Source organism: Amblyraja radiata, chromosome 19 (genome assembly GCF_010909765.2).
Source record: "Amblyraja radiata isolate CabotCenter1 chromosome 19, sAmbRad1.1.pri, whole genome shotgun sequence".
NCBI classification, from domain to species: domain Eukaryota; kingdom Metazoa; phylum Chordata; class Chondrichthyes; order Rajiformes; family Rajidae; genus Amblyraja; species Amblyraja radiata.
In genome coordinates, this window is record NC_045974.1 from 12,640,469 (window position 1) to 12,656,399 (window position 15,931).

At 46.3% G+C, this 15,931-nt stretch overlaps 1 protein-coding gene across 24 annotated transcripts in view; it reads right to left on the bottom strand.

Annotated features, from left to right (window-relative positions):
• Nucleotides 1-11,797, bottom strand: part of LOC116983831 (neuronal cell adhesion molecule-like) — a 160,367-nt gene extending 148,570 nt beyond the window's left edge. For all 24 annotated transcript variants that reach the window (XM_033037702.1, XM_033037689.1, XM_033037687.1 and 21 more), the window contains exon 1: nucleotides 11,687-11,797. The gene's annotated coding sequence lies outside the window, so the exon portion shown is untranslated. The remainder of the gene's footprint in view (nucleotides 1-11,686) is intronic.
• Nucleotides 11,798-15,931: the final 4,134 nt, after the last annotated feature.

Here is a 15,931-nt window from a genome sequence, read left to right on the forward strand (position 1 = left end):
CATCTTGCAACCTCCTCACATTTCACCGTCTTCACTGGAATTCAAATACAAGGGATAGGGCCAGTGTACGCCTGGAATCTTGTACACCTGTTTCCACGTTGAATCTGTCCATAACCCATTAACTCTAATTTGACTATCTTGTTGTATCTGGATGCTACACACACCAGTCGACAAATGACGTCCATTCAATGGAGGTGTACACCTTGCCGATAAATCAGTCAACACTTGCTTTAATTTGGGTCATTCCTTGTCCCTTGAACATTGGACTGAACCCGGGACTGGCAGTGTGAGGCAACACCTACACTAACTGTGCCATTGTGCAGGTGAGTCGGTCAATTGGCTTCTGTAAACTGCCTTGTGTGTGTGTGTGTGTGTGTGTGTGTGTGTGTGTGTGAGTAAGAGTGTGTGTGGGCAAGTGGTACAATCTAGGGATGATGACATGGGAGAATATAATGGGGTTAGTGTAGAATCAGTTTGCAAATAGGTGCTTACAGACATGATGAAACAGACATAAACAGAGCAGGAGGTGAACAAGAGGAAAAACAGGAGGGAGAGAAAGGAAGACATACAGAGACACATATTGAGAGAATGAGAGAGAGAGAAAAGGAGAAAGAGAGGGAGGGAGCAAGGGAGCGAAGGAGGGAGAGAGATGAGGGAAAGGGAGAGAAAGGAGAAATGAAGAAGAGGAAATGAGACAGAGAGAGAGGGGGGGAAAGGAGAAGAGGGGGGAAGGAAGAGAGAGGGAGGGAGTGAGGGCGAGAAGGCGAGTGAGGGACAGAGATGACAATGTGGAGAATACAATGGGGTTAATGTACAAGCAGTTTGTATATAGACCCTTGATGACTGCGATGGGCTTGGTGGGACAAAGGGCCCGTTTCCAATCTGTATTACTCTTTTACTTTGTTTAACACCTGAGAGGCCAGTTAATGAAGGGTGACCACGGGAAGAAATGTCAGACAGCAAATCTTACATTGCAGGGAAGACGGTACAAAATAAACAAACAATGCTTCTGATTTTGAGCTCAGCACTCCACAGAGTCGTGATTACACTCGAGCACAGTGAAGATGACTGCTGCAAACTCAGCGGGTGGCCGCAGCAGGAAATGTTCAGAAATAGCCGAGAGATTGGCACCCTGCACTTTAATGCAAGAGAGCTTCTTCAGCTGCGTAATTGGTAAGCAATCTCCAACTCCGGAAAAGATTAATTCATCCCGAGGACTAGCAGGTGCATCATCCCACTCCCTGCCCCAACCAGGGGCCACAATGTCATCGGCTTGGAGGGGTTGGACAACTTGGGTGTGTTGTTCAGTTGTATCTCAGAGACGGTGAGAAGTGCTGGTGATAGAGGGCGGGGGGAGGGGAGGAGGGAGAGAGGGACGGAGTGGAGAGAGGGAAGAGGGAGCGAGGAGAGAGTGGAGGAAGCGTGAGAGAGGGGAGCTGAGCGGACGAGAGAGAGCGAGAGGAGGATGAGAGACCAGAATATGAACAGCCATGAACGGGGAGAGGGATAGGAAGACGAAAGAGAGACAAATAGGGAGCCAGAGAGAGAGAAAAGGAAAAAGAGAGGAAGGGTGCAAGGAAGAGCGAAGGGGTTAGGGAAAGGGGTGGGGGAAGGGAGAGAGAGAGGGAGAAGGGGGAGAGAGGGGAAGGGAGAGAGAGCAAGGGAGAGGGGAGGAGGGAGGGGGAGGGGAGGAAGGGTGGAGGGGGGAGGAAGGGTGGGGGTGGGGGAGGGGAGAGGAAGCATTTACATGGTACTAGGATAGTTTTAGAGGGATATGGGCCAACCATGGGGAGGTGGGACTAGTTGAGACGGGGCATGTTGGTCAGTCTGGGCAAGTTGGGCCAAAGGGCCTGTTTCCACGCTGCATAGCTGCACGACTCTATGACACACTGCTTGACCTCTTTCACCACAAATCCATTCTGGTCACAGAATGCACACAAATGGTGCCCCACTGAACTGCATAATAATTTAAAGCAACCTGATTTGCGAAACACGTTGAAATGGATGCAGCACACTGCAAACGCAAGATGTAAAAGTCATTTTAAGGTCATTAAAATTGCATGTCCTCTCACACCGGCACCATAATTGCTACAGTATTGACATCACTCCAGGGTTTACAGGGGCAAAGGATTCTTTCACCCAGCCTCAAATTGCTGAAAATGCACTCGTACGCAATGGAATGACTGAAGAATTTGCCTGCCACAGTACAGGGGACAACAAAGGCACAAATGGTTGGCTTACTGCTTTTGTTTGGGGAACAATTAAACAGAATCAATTCTAAAAACAACAGTCTGTGTGCGTTCCCCTTTAGTTATTCCAACACTGTCAGAGTTGAATGCCTGACCCACCTCGTTGTCGTCCACCCACCCTCCCCACCCCTCCTCTTTTTAGGATTAGGGTTTTGGGGAGATCGGCAATGTCAGCAGTGAGTCAAATCGGACACGAACAATAGCCTTGGTATCACTGCGCTGGAACATTCTCAACATCAGCAGGAAAGTGCCACCAATTACCCGACAATCAGACGATCAGCATTTCATAACTTGACTCTTGACGCCTTTGATTCAAGAGAGAATTGGCCCACATTTTTTTTTGGGCCTTATCGCTGTTATTGTCATTGCAGATTAATCAGCAGAAAGCCATCCTTTATTAAGTGCAGCATTATGCCGCCGTGGCCTGGGTACATAAGGGACGAGTCAGTCTAATACCTAAACAAGACAGCCCAATTCATTCAGCAGATGCTAATGTGGAATTATTCAACTTGATCCCCTCTCCAGTAATCCACCAAATTTCCTGCGATTATTGCCTGCCAAGAAATAGTCCCAACCCAACAAAGCTAACGGGGCTGCACACATGTTTAGTTCAGAAATACAGCATGGAAACAGGCCCTACGGTCCATGTCGAATTGTTCACACTAGTTCTATGTTATGCCACTTTCTCATCCACTTCCATTCACTTGTGGGGCAATGTTGCAGAGGCCAATTACCCGACAAACCCACACGCCTTTGGGATGTGGGAGGAAACCGGAGCACCCGGAGCAAACCCACGCGTTCACAAGGAGAACGTGCAAACTTCACACAGACAGCACCCGAGGTCAGGAGCGAACCTGGGTCGCAGGCGCTATGAGGCAGCAGCTCTGTGCCACGGTGGAAAAGCAATATTTTAAATCTGAAATCGTCAGATAATGGTAATACTCATCTGGTCACCCAACATCTGTGAAGAGAGAAATTGAGTTGGAATTTAAAGGCAGATGACTTTTCATCACAACTGAGGCAACTTAGAAATCAGGTGTCTTTTAGTTGCAGGGAAGGGCAAGCGGTGGAGAGAGCATTGGTGGTAAAGTGGATATCGATTGGGATTTATAGATACAAGTGGTGTTGGAGAGGGGATGGCGACTGATTGTTCCTCACAGCTTACTGTCTGAGGAAGAAGCAAAGAGAGAGTAAAATGAAATTAAAGATGGAGAGAGAAGAATACGGTGAATGCACAGTGGCGCAGCGGTAGAGTAGCTGCCTTACTGCGCCAGAGACACGAGTTCAATCCTGACTATGGGTGATGTCTGTACGGAGTTTGTACGTTCTCCCCATGACCTTCATGGATTTTCTCCAGGAGCTTTGGTTTCCTCCCACACTCCAAAGACATACAGGTTTGTAGGTTAATTGGCTTGGTAAAATTGTAAATTGTCCCTAGTGTGCGTTGGATAGTGTTAATGTGCGGGGATCGCTGGTTGGCACAGACTCAGTGGGCTGAAGGGCCTGTTTCTGTGCAGTATCTCAAAACTAAACAAAACTAAGGAGATTAAAAGGTCGAATTGAGAGATGCAAAACACAGCAAATATTGGAAATGTTAAATGTAAACAGAAACTGTTGGAAATTTCAATTCAGGTAGCACCTGTGGAGAACAGAACAGAGTTACTGTTTCAGATAGACAACCTTTCATCAGAACTAGCCAATTCTTTACAAACTGGAAAGGATGGTTATCTGAACCTGTGTAGAAAGGAACTACAGATGTTAGTTAATACCAAAGATAGGCACAAAGTTATTGAGTAACTCAGCGGGTCAGGCAGCATTTCTGGAGAAAAAGAATGGGTGACATTTCGGGTCGGGACCCTTCTTCAGGTTCAATCTACAAATCTACATAAGAGAAAAAGCAAACCAATATACTGTTGACAATTGGTGGAATGTGGGAATCCTTCATTGGAAGGGAATCCTAGGTACTTTTCCTGTGAGGTACAAGCTAGACTCCTAGTCATACAGCACAGACACAGGCCCTTCAGCCCAACTCGTCCATGCCAACCAAGATGCCCCCAGGTAAGCACCATTGATTAATATGGATTATTTTACCATAATCTGAGGAAGGGTCCCAACCCAAAACACCGTTTGTCCATTTCCCTCCACAGACGCTGCCTGACCTGCTGAGTTCCTCCTAGTTTTGTTTTTTTGCTCCAGTTCCAAACATCTCCGATCTCGTGTCCATACGTTAACAACCACAGGTCCACCACTGATTTTCCGGCAACTGGTGGTCCGGCGCCCCCTTTAATTCGGACAAAATTACGAGAGCGCTATTGAAATCCCCCCCAGACGTCCCCTTGAATATATGGTGCCTTGGCAGGGTGAGGCAGCTGATCAGAGGGTTGAATTTGCCCCCCTGCGGCCGGGACTCTGGGACTCCAGCCCGGCTGGAGCCGGCAGATACGCTCCCATAGCCGACTTCCGAGGCCGACTTCGCTGCTCAGTATCTCAGCCCCGCGGTGGCCTAGGTGGACCGCTTCGGTACCGATGGATACCTCTCAGAGGCCGTGACCTCAGTTGGTCCAGCAAAGCGAATAATCTCAAAGGCTCTGGAACCAAGGGTGTGTGAAAATCGGCGGTGGGTCTATAATATGCCCAAAGCGCTGTAAAGGGACAATAAAACTTCCTTTTTATGTTCCTATGACATTTCTCATGATTACATGGTTATTTACAACAGCGTCCTGGAGATTAATGTTCCTCTTCTTGAGACGTCAGGATAATCAGAGAGCATTTGTAACTATAGCCTGCGGGATGGACGTTTGTACATTCCCTGGTACAATGCACAGAGCAGGGCAGTGACAGAGGTCCATTGTGGTTGATACTGGCCCCTCTGGGCATGGCTGTGACCCGAGATGCCACTCGACTGAAATGGCTGAGGTCAGAGATGTAGGAGAATCCTTCCCTTCCAGAAATGCAAAAAGCCGATCCAGAAATTATCCCGACTGTGTGCATGAGAGCCGTTTTAAGGAGAGGAGTTGTTGACCAAAACATCTCTGTCACCACATGTACTGAGAGTTGCAAACTGCAAATGACCCCTCATGGTTCAGCCTTCCTGCCTCCCTGGTGCTTCCTGAGTTGGAAGATCATAGATGCAGTCTGACTCCAGTGACCAAGACATTTTCCTCAACCAAGACCTGAAGGTAGATTATCTGGCCAGCCCCACATTGCTGTTTATAGGAGCTTGCTTTTCGCACATTGCACACACAAACCGATCCTATCCACATGATAGGAGAGGTTTAGAGGTATATGGACCAAAGGCAGGCAGGTGGGACGAATGTATATGGTGCATGTTGGTCGGCGTGGGTATGTTGGGCCGAAGGGCCTGTTACCACGCTGTATGACGATGTTCCCATTTTCCTACATCCAGATTACTTCAATGGCTTAAAGTGCTTCTGAAGGCCATGAGAGATGTTCTATAGATGCAAATCCTCTTTCATAGTCTAACAGGACATCAAATTTCAAATTCACATCAACATTCACACCTCTACATTCCTCTGGGAAACACATTTCTTCAATGCTGGTCCCTAATGGACCCAGATTTCCATTGCTTCAGAAACGGCAGCTGCCTCGTTTGTTATCCCTTTCCAGGAGCTCTTTATCTTCCGACCATCCTTGAATTCACTTTCTAATACTTAACTCCTTGATCACTTGCTTTAGTATCAGCTTCGCTGTTTGGGTTTTAGATAGGGGCAGCACATTGGCACAAGGGTAGAGTTGCTGCCTTACAGCGCCAGAGACCCAGGTTCGATACGGAGTTTGTAGGTTCTCCCTGCGACCGCGTTGGTTTTCTCCGGGTGCTCTGGTTTCCTCCCACTTTCCAAAGATGTGCAGGTTTGTCGGTTCATAAGTAATAGGAACAGAAATAGGCCATTCGGTCCATTGTCTACTCTGCCATTCAATCATGGCTGATCTATCTTTCCCTCCCTGCCCCATTCTCCTGCCTTCTCCCCATAACCCTGATACCCATACTAATCAAGAATCAATCGATCTCTGCCTTAAAAAAAATCAATTGACTGACCTTCACAGTCATCTGTGGCAATTAATTCCACAGATTCACCACCCTCTGACTAAAACAATTCCTCCTCATCTCCTTCCTAAAGGAACATCCTTTAATTCTGAGACTATGACCTCTGGTCCTAGACTCTCCAACTAGTGGAAACACCCTCTCCACATCCACTCTATGCAGGCCTTTCACTATTCAGTAAGTTTCATCCTTCTAGACTCCAGCCAGTATAGACCCAGTGCCGTCAAATGCTCATCATATGTAAGCCCACTCATTCCTTGGATCATTTTCGTAAACCTCCTCTGGACCCTCTCCAGAGCCAGCACATCCTTCCTCAGATATGAGGCCCAAAATTGCTCACAATACTCCAAACGCAGACTGTAAAATGCCTTATGGAGCCTCAGCATTACATCCCTGTTGTTGTATTATAGTTCTCTTGAAATAAATGCAAGTATTTCATTTGCTTTCCCTACTACAGATTCGACTTGCAAGTTAACTTTTTGGGAATCCTGTACCAGCACTCTCAAGACCTTTTTACACCTCCGATTCTGGATTCTCTCCCCATTTAGAAAAGAGTCTGTGCCTTTATTCCTAGTTGGCTTCTTGGCATCTGTAAATTGTCCCCAGCGTACAGGATAGTAGTAGCGTACGGGTGATCACTGGTCAGCGTTGACAAGTTGGGCTGAGTGGCCTGTTTCCTTGCTGCATCTGTACACTAAACAGTTTGACTGTGATATTGCGGGGGCACTTTGGATTAGTATTATTGAAGTGGAGGCATGAGGAGGTTTAGGAGAGCTGCCAGCCAGTGCCAGAATGGGAACTTGGTTTCTGTTATCAATCTTTGTTCAAAAGCAGGAACCAGGTCACTCCATGTTCCTTCTCCTGATTGTTCCATGGTACTTTTCCAGTGGAGAGACTTGGCTCGAGAGTGGGAGTGGGGAAGGGGTTTGGCTCAACTTCAAACTGCACATCAAACTCCGAGCTCTTTTGATTCCGATAAAAGCCCAGAAATGCTTGGCTTATTCAGCTGCCCCCTCGTACGTTCCTTTACATCAAGCACATGGATGAATGGCACTAAAGGAAGGAAGGCCATTGAGTGCTGCCCACCATTGTGGGCCAGTTAGGCACGGCACTGCAGACAGACGTACAATGCCACACTGTCAGCGATGTGTGCTGCTTGAAGCCTCTCGCCAACAAGCACCGTCAAGTGGCAGCCCTTTAACCAAGTAATCATCATTGTGACAGAAGAACCATCATTGTGACGTCGTGTTCGTATGCTCAGGGTTATTTCTTTGGCAACATTTGATCGTTCCCCTCAATGAATAGCACACAACTGCAAAGATGTGATCTCCTCATTCAATGTTTTGTGTGGCCATAAGACATAGGAGCAAAATTAGGCCATTCGGCCCATAGAGTGTACTCCATTCAATCATGGCAGACCTATTTTTCGCTCTCAAACCCAATTCTCCTGCCTGCACCCCATAATCTTTGATGCCCTTGCTAATTAAGAACCTATCAATCTTTGCTTTAAAATTACCCAATGTTTTAGCCTCCACAGCCATCTGCAGCAATTAATTACATAGATTCACCACCCTCTGGCTAAAGAAATTGCTTCTCATCTTCGATCAAACTATGCAGTTGTCACTCTGCAGCGACAGTATTCCTGCACAGTTTACTTGTAGTATCTCAGGTCGTATTCCATGGGTCATCAGAGCCTTCAAGGTCTTACCCAAGTGTCTGTCTTTTATCTGTGCAAGATTTAGCCCTTTGGGGACTGGGGCATGAACCGAGGCCTTGCCAATCCATAACCTATCAAGCAAGATATCCCAGTGATCCATTAATCTACCAAAGCTGTCTGCAAAGCCCGAGGAATTGCCCATCCTCCTCCTCTTCTTACCCACCCAATCCACATCCTGGTTGCAGTCTGCGGCCTGGGACTTGGACAAGGAGAAGGCCGGACACAACTTAGAGTATTGTGTTCAGTTTTGGTCACTATGTTATAGAAAAGATGTTGACAAACTTGAAAGGGTACAGAGAAGGTTTACCAGGCTGATGCCACAACTGGAGGGACTGAGCTGTAGGGAGAGGTTGAGCAGGCTGGTGCTTTATTCCTTGGATCGCAGGTTGATGAGGGGCGATCTTATAGAGGTATATAAAATCATGAGAGGAATAGATCAGGTAGACACACAGAATCATTTGCCCAGAGTAGGAGAATCGAGAACCAGGGGACATAGGTTTAAGGTGAGTTCAGAGTGGAGAGATACAGTGCCTTCAGCCCACCGAGTCCATGCCAACCAGCGATCCCTTTACGCTAGCACTATCCTTCATACTAGGGGACAATTTTTACTGAAGTCAATTAACCTACAACATGTACGTCCTTACAATGTGAGAGGAAACCTGTGCTCCCGGTCAATGAGAGAACGTACAAACTCCGTTCAGCCAGCACCCTTAAAGTCAGGATCGAACCCGGGTCAATGTCACTGCAAGGCAGCAACTCTACCGCTGCACCACTATCCCACACCCCGAGGGGGGGGGGAAGATTTAATTGCACACAAAAACGCACAAAGGGTGGTGTGTGTATGGACCAAGCTGCCGGAGGAGCTGGTGGAGGCAGGTACTATTGCAACATTTAAGAACCATTTGGACAGGTAGATGGATTGGACAGGCTTAGAGGGATATGGGCCAAAAGCAGGTCGGTGGGACTAATGTAGACTCTATGACTCTAACTATTCCAGTGCAATCTCCACTCACTTTCTACATCCTCAATGCACGCCGGCAACCTCCACTGACCCAAACACTGCCCTCTGCAAACGCTTCAAAACACTGCCGCCTGCCTTACACCAGGCAGGCATCTGCTAGGTTGCGGTTTGCCTTTTGAAGACTGTGGCACAACTAACTTACCGTGTCGGGGATATCAATAATTTAAATACTGCAAGCTCAGCGTGAAAGGCTGCATTGCAGATAACACAGTTTCCATTTGCTTTCACTGACAAGATCAAGCTAAGTGCAGACACTGAATATCGGCTTTGTAGAGCATGGGGTAGACTGGGTTCTTCAATTGAATGGAAGTTCAGCACAGTTCAGTCACTGCCTTGTCTGCCGTGTTCCTTAACAGAAAAGCAGCGCTTAGCTTTGATCCTCAGTCATGCAGAGTTAGATTGTCCCTCATGGAAACCGCAGCAGAACGATTGTTGTTGTTCTCAGCATCACCGGTCAGGATGATCGCGGGAGGGTGGGGGTGGGGGAGGCAGGGTACAGACATCTCTCTGATGCACTCCCATAAAATGGCCCTCATGAGGTTCGTTTTGCTGCCCGTTGCCGGAAAGGAACAGCTTCTGCCGAGGCCGCTACTCATGCCCGTCGCTCGCGGCCTTGAGAGGCGAGAGGCAAAGGCGAACCTTCCCTTCGGAGAAGGCGGTGGAGGGGAGAGGGAGTTCCAGGAACTTGGTCCAGTGAGGTGGGGGGGGGGGGGGGGGGAGTGCGGGCCGTTGCTTCGCTCTGCGCCTGAGCAGCCTGCCGAGAGCCAATTGTGATCAAATCAGTCAGACGAGACCCGAGGGGAAAAAACTATGCCAGAACGGCCAACGTAACCAAGCTCAGGGGAGAGGTACAAAGTGTGCAGAAGAAGATGGAATTGTGGAAGAGAGGAAACAAAACACAAGCTATAGTTTGAAGATAGACATCCGACCCAAAAACGTTGCCTCCCCACATCTTCCAGAGATGCTGGCGGACCTGCTGAGTTACTCCAGCACTCATTGTTATACGTCCCAAAACAGAACAATGAAATTCTTATTTATAGCAGCACAACAGATATGTAACTTTAGTACTCTGTAAACACCATAATAAACAACAAAAAGTTTTCTGTCTACATATCTATTATTGTATAAAACTCTGTGGTTGCCGCCTGCCGTCTGGCTGCCTTTCTGCCTTTCGATTCGTTCCATCGTGTGATGTCACAATGCCCAATACTCGCAGATGTCCAATCGGAATGGATCCATTTACATGTACGGCTGCCGGCTGCATTTCTTCCTTTGATTCCTTGCCACGCCGAATCCAGACGAATCCGAGATCTTTTCCATTTCGGTAGAGATTTCACTTTTCTTTCCAAGTATCCGCTCCTCATTACATTTCGTCGTGTTTAAGTACACGTTTTTCCATTAAATCCTTCTCCCCCCCCCGATATTTCAAAAATAAACTGGCTTCTCACCCATAGAAGCAGCCATTTCGGTAGACATTTCACTTTTCATTCCAACTATCCACTCCTCATTAGATTTCGTTATGTTTATGTCCACATTTTTCATTAAATCCTTCTCCCCCCCCCCCCCCCCCCACTCACTCATTTTGTCGCCTCCTGCACTTTTATTAACTATTCGTGCTGTTTTTATCAGGAACTGGATTGTTTTTTATTTATGCGTGAAATGTTTAAGTTTTTATGTGCGATGCTCCGGTATTCCCTGGGAAACGTCTTCTCATTTTGCACTGTACAATTGTTGCTTTGCATGATGACAATAAAAGGATGATAATGATATGTATATATGTGTGTGCACATATACACACACAAATATACACACACACACACACATATATACACACATATATATAAACAAACAAACCAATAAACAAACAATAATAGTGCAAAGACAAAAATATTGCCCCAAAGTCTCTGTAGTTTGGAGCTTATCTGGAGGTTGTAATGTTTAATAGCCTGATGGCTATAGGGAAGAAGTTGTTCCTGAATCTGGACATTACAGTTTTCAAGTTCCTATTCCTTCTTCCCAATGGCAGGAGTGTGTGACCAGGGTGGTGTGGGTCTCTGATGATACTGGCTGCCTTTTTGAGGCAGCGACTCTTAAAGACCCCTTCAATGATGGAGCTCAATTCTGATCTTGGGTACTCTTTAAATTAAAACACAATCTTTCAATGTTATCCCAAATTGTGAAGCTGAACAACAATGGTCATTGGCAGAAGCCTCTCAACAACATTGCATAATTGACATCAATGGCTCTGTTTTGTTTCTAAAAATGTACAATAATCCCAATCCTTTTGCTCTTTCAACAATTCAAGGACTCCGCGTGTCGAGGACTGACAAGGTCTGATTTACACAAGAGTTTGACCTGGTGCCATCCTTCCCTTATCAACTCCAGCCACTGCCTGCAGACAGGCCAGATCCCGCCCAACTCGAGATGCTCCTGAACCATCTCCTCAGCATCTAGACACAGATGTTCAGAGAGAAGATGGCTGTGCACCACAGATAGGCCACAGTCAAGCATCAGGCTCAGTGTGTGTACATGGCATCTTTACCTGCCGTCGCCAGGCAACGTCTTGATGTGGTAATAATCTCCCACATTATGCAAATCGATTTAAATCAACATGTAAATATACAAATCTTTCTTACCAGATGGCGGGCTGGCCGCTCTCCTAGGCCGTCTCCTGGGAGCAACTTCAGCTCGATATCTGCACTCTACAGGGCTCCATCAATCAAACAAACTCATTTCAAAGCGCCCACCTGTGGAATGGAAACAATAAAGTGACCTTTAGCTGGCTTTTCATCAACTGGACCCAGTAGATTGGCCAGAACCACATTGTCAGGGCTCACCACCTCTACCTGAGGTGCGGGGAAAGGGTTGCAGTAAGGCCCAAGGTGGGGATGTGGGGGGGGGGAGGAGAGAACTGGGAGATTAATTAGTTCTAACCGACCAAAAGCCTTGCACAGTAACATGAGAACCAGGGTGGCACAGTGGTGCAGCGGTAGAGTTACTGCCTTGCAGCACCAAGGACTGGGGTTCGATCCTGGTGCTTGTCTGTACGGAGTTAGTACGTTCTCTCCGCGACCGCGTAGGTTTTTCCGGGATCTCCGGTTTCCTCCCACACTCCAAAGAGGTAGAGGTTTGTTGGCTTGGTATAATTGTAAATTTTCCCGAGTGCGTGTAGGATAGTGCAGGTAGGCACGCACTCTGTGGGCCGAGGGGCCTATTTCCACACAGTGACTTCTAAACTCAACTAATCAAAACTAAACTAGAGGCAGGAGTCAACAATTGAACAAGATCGCTGCCCATCCACAAAATGATAGTCACGGGTGTATGGGGAAAGAACAGGAAAGATATGCGAGGGAAAGATTCTATAGGAACCAGAGGGGCAATTTGTTATTTTACACAAAGGGTGTTAGGTATATGGAACAAGTTTCCAGAGGTGGTAGTTGATTCAGGTACTATCACAACGTTCAAAAAACATTTGGACAGGTACATGTTTAAGAAAGAACTGCAGATGCTGGAAAAATCGAAGGTAGACAATAATGCTGGAGAAACTCAGCGGGTGAGGCAGCATCTATGGAGCGAAGGAATAGGTGACATTTCGGGCCTCACCCGCCGAGTTTCTCCAGCTTTTTTGCCTACCTTAGACAGGTACATGGATAGGATAGGTTTAAGGGATATGGGCCAAACGTGGGCTGAGGGGACTAGTGTAGATGGGGCATGTGGATTCGCGGTGGCAAGTTGGGCCGAATGGCCCGTTTACATGCTGTATGGTTCCATGACTGCCTTGGTTCTGTATCCTTTATTCAGCCTAACTAATAAAAAGCTCTCAACAGAGAATAAAATAGAGTTGATGGTTTAGGTCAGTAGTTCCCAAGCGGTGAGCCTCGGCACAGTGGTGTGCATTGACGCCATTCTGTGTGCATCAGAAACCATTTTAAATTGATATATATACATGAGGAAATGAAATACCACATATTAAAATGTTAACACTTTCATATTTATAAAACTTTAAAGTATGAAATTCAGTGAAAGCAAACAAAAGCCTTGCGCACAGGCAATAGGCCCAAGCCTTGCGCTGACATCGTTTTGGTTTTGATTGCTAAGTCAAACGAGTGTGCAAGTTTAACATTATTATACCCGTGTTCCTTGATCTCAAAACGTTTGGGAACCATTGAGTTAGGTTGATAACATTGTCAAGCCGAAAGATCACTTCCGTTTCTCTTTCCACACACGCTGCTCGACTTGCTGAGTATTTCCAGTATTTTCTGTTTTAATTTCAGATTTTCATGTTTCAATATTTTGCTTTTGGCTTAAGGCATCTCTAAACCCGCTCCTGCCCTGCTACTGAACATATCGCCACAACCCCCAGCCCCAACTCCACTCAACCCTTCCCCCCACCCCAAACCAAGTCTTTCTCATTAATGCAACCAAGTCTTATCGCACTCCTGCTGCTGCCTTACTAATGCACTGAGCAAAGTTTTTAAATGGAGGCCTTAAAGATTTGCCTTTCAAATAAAATCCATCACGAACAGCAGATGGATCAGTGACAGCAATTGAATTAGGCAAGTTATTGATGACTCACAGGAGAACAGGCAAATGTAATTTAGATAAGTAACTGGGAGGTCTAATTGATCCAGAGTCGAGGGTCATCCCTAATTGCACTATTTCTGATCGTTCCTCCCTTCTCCCAAAAGCAATCACAAATATTATAGAATATACTGGAAGCATTGCACAAGTAAGCCCTTCCCATCATCTTTTTATATTTTTTTTATCCGTCTTCCTCAATACCCCACTGTCTATCCTTTTCCTCATAAGACTTCCTTGTTAATCTGTCTACATTATAATTCTCATATTGTCCTTTAGTTGACATAGATATTCTTTAGATAAAGAAGCATTTCCTAACTGAATGTGCTCCTCTCTCACACATGTTTACTGCAGTTCCTCAAAAATGGATCTGGCTGGAATTTATTTTTATGTGTCACCCATCCTAATGTAAAAAAAAAATAAAAAATTATGAAAATCACTGACTGAAAATGTGGATCATGACTCCTGCAACTATTTTTTATGGGGTCTTGCATTCGCCTGATGTTGCAAGCCATAGATCTCTGCGGCACGGTGGAGCAGCAGAAGAGTTTCTGCCTTACAGCGCTCGCAGCGTAGGAGACCCGCGTTCGATCCAGACTACGGGTGCTGTCTGTACGGAGTTTGTACGTTCTCCCCGTGACCGCTTAGGTTTTCTCCGCGATCTTCGGTTTCCTCGCACACTCCAAAGACGTACAGGTGTGTAGGTTAATTGGCTTGGTATAAGTGTAAATTGTCCCTAGTATGTGTAGGATGGTGTTAATGTGCGGGGATTGCTGGTCGGTGCAGACTCGGTGGACCGAAAGGCCGTTTTCCGGACTGTATCTCTAAACTAAACTAAACCTTCCAAAAGCTAGGGTATTTTCCAATTCACCTTAGCTCCATTGCAGATATTGGACTTTAACTATGTAACTGATGTGCTACAATGCCCAGTCCATCACAGGTACTGACCTCCCCTCCATTCAAGGGTTGTATAGGCAGTGCTGCCTCAAAAACCCAGTATTTTCAGAGACCTACAAAAACATGTCAAAGCATTTTATCAGGGTGCATTGCAGCATGGTTTGTGAATAGTTCCGTCCAAGACAGCAAGAAAGTGCAGAGACTTGTGGTCGCAGCGCAGACCATCACACAAATTGATGGCCTCCCTTCCATTGACTCCATTTACACTTCTCGCTGCCTCGGCAAGGCCACCAGCAAAATCAAGGGCTAGTCTCACACCTGCCCCTCCCTCTGCTCCCCATCTACCATCAGGCAAAAGGTATAAAAGTGTGAAAACGCCCATGTCCAGATTCAGGGACACTTTCTTCCCAGCTGTTATCAGGAAACTGGCCTATTCTATTAACAACCAGAGAGCAGTCCTGAGCTACTATATACCTCGTTGGAGACACTTGGACTTCCTTTTGTCGAACTTTAACTGGACTTTACCTTGCACTAAATATTATTCATGTTGTTCGCTTTATCATGTATCTGTACACTGTGAATGACTCGATTGTGAGCATGCATTGTCTTTCCGCTGACTGGTTAGCACGCGACAAAAGCTTTTCACTGTACCTCATTACACGTGACAATAAAATACACTCAACTCAACACTTTTATTTCTCTCCAACCATCGAGAAGTAAGTTGAGGAAACAGAAAACTATGACCACCAGGTTCAAGAACGGATTCTTCCCGGCAACCATCAGGCTCATGAATTCTATACAATACTAACCACAACTATGAATTTTGGTTTCACAAAGGAGGTCAGTTTTTTTTTGGCACTAAAAATGGGGTTACAGTATCAGTTTACTGAATGTTAGTTTATCATTTACCATCTACATGTATTGTGCTTGTGGGCCTGTTACGCTGCTGGTAGTAAGAATTTTATTGTTCTGGTGTCGGCACATGTGTCAATTAAACACTCTTGACTCCTGGGAGTTAGTCAGAACTGTGATAGCACCCCGACTTTTAGTTTAGTTTAATTTAGACACTTCTTCTTCTTCTTCTTCTTGCGTATGGCGTGCACAGCCTAAAGTTGCAGGACAACTTGTTCTATTAGATCTTACTTGATTGTGCACGCCAGGTTGAATGCATTCGTCGAAACAGGGCGGACCACGAGAAGGTTGCAATCTCCTACCCCGGTTTAGACACGCAGCATGGCAACAGGTCCTTTGGCCCACCGACCCCACACCGACCAGCGATCCCCGCACATTAACACTGCCCTACACACACTAGGGAATTTTTTTCATTTGCACCACGCCAATTAACCCACAAAATTCGGAAACCGAATATCTCGGAGAAAACCAACGCAAGTCACGGGGAGAACGTA